Source organism: Cucumis melo, unplaced genomic scaffold (genome assembly GCF_025177605.1).
Source record: "Cucumis melo cultivar AY unplaced genomic scaffold, USDA_Cmelo_AY_1.0 utg001160l, whole genome shotgun sequence".
In the NCBI taxonomy this organism is placed as follows: Eukaryota; Viridiplantae; Streptophyta; class Magnoliopsida; order Cucurbitales; family Cucurbitaceae; genus Cucumis; species Cucumis melo.
Window position 1 is genome coordinate 3,441 of NW_026124441.1, and position 4,060 is coordinate 7,500.

The 4,060-nt window shown below is 32.7% G+C and overlaps 2 non-coding genes across 2 annotated transcripts; one reads left to right on the forward strand and one right to left on the reverse strand.

Annotated features, from left to right (window-relative positions):
• Positions 1-1,127: 1,127 nt before the first annotated feature.
• On the forward strand, positions 1,128-1,200 carry TRNAT-UGU (transfer RNA threonine (anticodon UGU)). Its single transcript has one exon. It is a non-coding gene; the product is annotated as a tRNA-Thr (tRNA).
• A 1,260-nt stretch (positions 1,201-2,460) lies between these two features.
• On the reverse strand, positions 2,461-2,547 carry TRNAS-GGA (transfer RNA serine (anticodon GGA)). Its single transcript has one exon. It is a non-coding gene; the product is annotated as a tRNA-Ser (tRNA).
• Between the last annotated feature and the right edge of the window lie 1,513 nt (positions 2,548-4,060).

Here is a 4,060-nt window from a genome sequence, read left to right on the forward strand (position 1 = left end):
TTCGATCTGATTAATCAATTCTTCAAAAGATCTATCAGACTATGATGGAGTAAATGATTTGATCAATGAATATTCGATTATTTTTTCAACTTGTAGATCTTGGAATCGATTCATAACAATTCGTTCATTTTTATATATAATTTTATATATATATATAAATATAAATATAAAAAATTATAGAAATATAAAAAATAGAGATTCGAGTTGTCATTAATCAATATAGTATTTCAGTACGTAATACGTTTATCTTTCATCGTTTCTGGAGTTTCGATGGAAGGATTCATTCCTTTACTAACGCAACGTCGTCAACTCCATTTGTTAGAACAGCTTCCATTGAGTCTCTGCACCTACCCTTTTTTTTCGGAAAAAAGGATTTGGCTCAGGATTGCCCATTTTTAATTCCAGGGTTTCTCTGAATTTGAAAGTTATCACTTAGTAGGTTTCCATACCAAGGCTCAATCTAATTAAGTCCGTAGCGTCTACCGATTTCGCCATATCCCCCTCTTTTAAGATTAGTATCGCATTATGATGTCCTTCCCCGTTTTCTTTCATTTGTATTATACTGGAACCACTCAAGTCATTAGAATACCGATTCCTCTATTGAAAAGTGTTTCCTCCTATTGGATTTCTTGTCTATCTTCTTTCATCTCTCTCTTCTCTATCGGAGACCCATATTTGTTCCGATCCAAAATGATTCTATCATTTCTGTATCTGCAATTCAATATATATCAATATAGATAGATATATGAACATATATATTTGCCCCTCTTTCTATTATTTTTTTAGTAAAAAATTTAATACTTAAACGGTCGATTCCCTTGTTCGTCTTATCTTCCACCTTTCAGAATGAAAACATAGAAACGCTTCATTATCATCTCAATTGCATTAAATGCAATTAAGATTAACACATTAATTATTGATACACATCCATTTGATAAATAGATCAAAATTTTCTATCGCTATATTCTATTAATCGTTATATTAATTATTATGTTCTATAATAGAACAATTCCAATATTGAATATTTATTTGAAATGAAATTAGATTCTATATTCATATTAATTAGGAATAGCTAAGATCCCAGTAATTTAGTAAATTACTATGCATGTAACATTTCTGTTATGTGAGCCCGCTTAGCTCAGAGGTTAGAGCATCGCATTTGTAATGCGATGGTCATCGGTTCGATTCCGATAGCCGGCTTTTCTCTATTGATTTTATTTTTGACATAATTGATAAATCAAATAAATAAAGAAACGACTTCTTACCCTTTTTCAAAGGTCACCGATCTATGATGTCGTAGGAACTTACTTACCTTTATGACTAAAGGAGGGGTTCTATTTCTGTAGAACAAATCAAGAAAGGAACTCTTACTTTTTTATATCATTTACATATACAATAGGATCCGGATATTGATCCAAGTTATCTAATTATTCTTTGTTTTGTAGTACAATACTTTACTGGATTTCACTTCATTTATAATATTTATCATTTAGTTTTCATTTAAGTTTATGAAATTTAAATAAAATAAAATGTTTATGAAATTTAAATAAAATAAAATAAGGAGTCTTTATGTCGCGTTACAGAGGGCCTCGTTTCAAAAAAATACGCCGTCTGGGGGCTTTACCGGGACTAACTAGTAAAAGGCCCAAAACCGGAAACGATCTTAAAAACCAATCGCGTTCCGGTAAAAAATCTCAATATCGTATTCGTTTAGAAGAAAAACAAAAATTGCGTTTTCATTATGGTCTTACAGAACGACAATTACTTAAATACGTTCGTATCGCCGGAAAAGCCAAAGGATCAACGGGTCAAGTTTTACTACAATTACTTGAAATGCGTTTGGATAACATCCTTTTTCGATTGGGTATGGCTTCGACTATTCCTCAAGCCCGACAATTAGTTAATCATAGACATATTTTAGTTAATGGTTCTATAGTGGATATACCAAGTTATCGGTGCAAACCCCGAGATATTATTACAGCAAAAGATGAAAAAAAATCGAGAACACTGATTCAAAATTATCTTGATTCATCCCCCCCTCAGGAATTGCCAAAACATTTGACTCTTCAGCCATTGCAATATAAAGGATTAGTCAATCAAATAATAGATAGTAAATGGGTCAGTTTAAAAATAAATGAATTGCTCGTTGTAGAATATTATTCTCGTCAGACTTAAACCTAACTAAAAAACAAGGGTTCGGACAATTTCGTCCTCCCCTTCGCCGAAGTCTAAGTAAAGAGACCGAAGGAAAGTAAGGTTTTGATCCGGAAATTTTTCTATCATTCATCTATCATTGATCGGTAGGGGGATTTTCATCTCTTGTGCATTCTTTCCAGTCTTTTCGTTTCCGTACCACAAAAATTCGAAATAAAGAATCCATAAAGGTCTAACCGTTGGAATAATAGTATCGATTGTTATTTGATTTGATACATTGTGGTCAGTAACATTGTTGAATTAGTACGGAAAGAGAGGGATTCGAACCCTCGGTAAACAAAAGCCTACATAGCAGTTCCAATGCTACGCCTTCAACCACTCGGCCATCTCTCCTACAGAATGATTATGGCCCAGAAACCGAGTTAATAGTGAGTCATTAATATTCAATTTTTTTTTTGATAGGCACGTCCAACCAATTCTAACTATACAAATAATTTTTTTTTAACTATGTTTAATGGATACTTTTAGCTCATGATTCTATTTAGTTTTTTAAACTATGATTCCTTTTTTCTAAAAATTCGACTTTTACAGTTTTCGATTTTTCACCAACAACTGTTTATCCCATACATATATCTAGTCACAAGTTATGAATCATAGAATGATTATTCGATTCTTTTTGCTCTTTTTTGTATCATAATTCAATCAAAAAACTTCTAGAATTACCCCAGTCAGATAAATAAAATTCTTTTTTTCTTCAACTTCGCTGAAATCAGAATAGTTCTCTTCATTCTGATCCTACTACATTTGGATGAAATTTAACCGGATTGAAATATTTCTTCTCTTTTATTGATTCCTGTGAAATCAAAAAGAAACAATTTTAATATCGAGTGGGATTTTTTAATGAATCCGTTTTTATGTTATTTCGTACTATGCAATTCCTTTGTTTGTGGGATCATTTTCTCACGAGAGGTAATTAAAAGAAATTATAGAATGGGGTTGTTACCGATGCCTATGCCTAGATCTGGTGGGATAAATGGAAATTTTATCGATAAGACCTTTTCAATTGTAGCCAATATCTTATTACGAATAATTCCGACAACTTCCGGGGAAAAAGAGGCATTCACCTATTACAGAGATGGTGCGATTTGATTTTTTTTTTTTTCAATTTTCTTTACCGCTCTCCGTCTTAGTAGAAAGACACAGTATTCGGGATAGAAAGAAAACAATAATTGAAATAAATCTACGCTTCTTGGAGGTGCAATTTGAAAATCAAAAAATTCCTTCTGTCGTGTATCCCCGATTAATGTAACCTTAGATGCTAGAATTGTCGATTCTAGTATTAAGCGAAAGGTGTAACCTATGGATTAAGTCAACCCTACTCCACTAGTAAAAATATTCACTAGTAAAAATAGGTAGCAGAGGGGAAGAAGCACTACACCTAGGAATCAACAACACGAAAACTTTGTTATAAATTATACCTTTTCCTTATCGGGATCGGAACTTAGAAAAATGGTTGGGACAACAAACATCCATCTCGTTTGTATTTTGGATACCTGTATAACCATCGAAGACTGTTGAAGTGACTAATTCCTGGAAATTTAGAGGCGTTGAGGACAAAGAAATTGTTAGAGTTACCATTTTTATTTTTATCTAGTAAACCATGCTTGATGTTAAGAAAAGATCTTTTACAGGAAGGTTGGCTAGAGATTTTTTGTAAAAACGCTAGTCCCATGAGTTCATAATGAGAGTATTTCAATGTTTTTTGATTTCATGTATTATTCTCATCTCATTATGCGCATCAGATAAAGGGGGAGCCGTATGAGATGAAAATCTCACGTACGGTTCTGGAACGGAGATTCTTTCAATGGAATAACGAACGACCGTAACGGATGTCGGCTCAATCCGA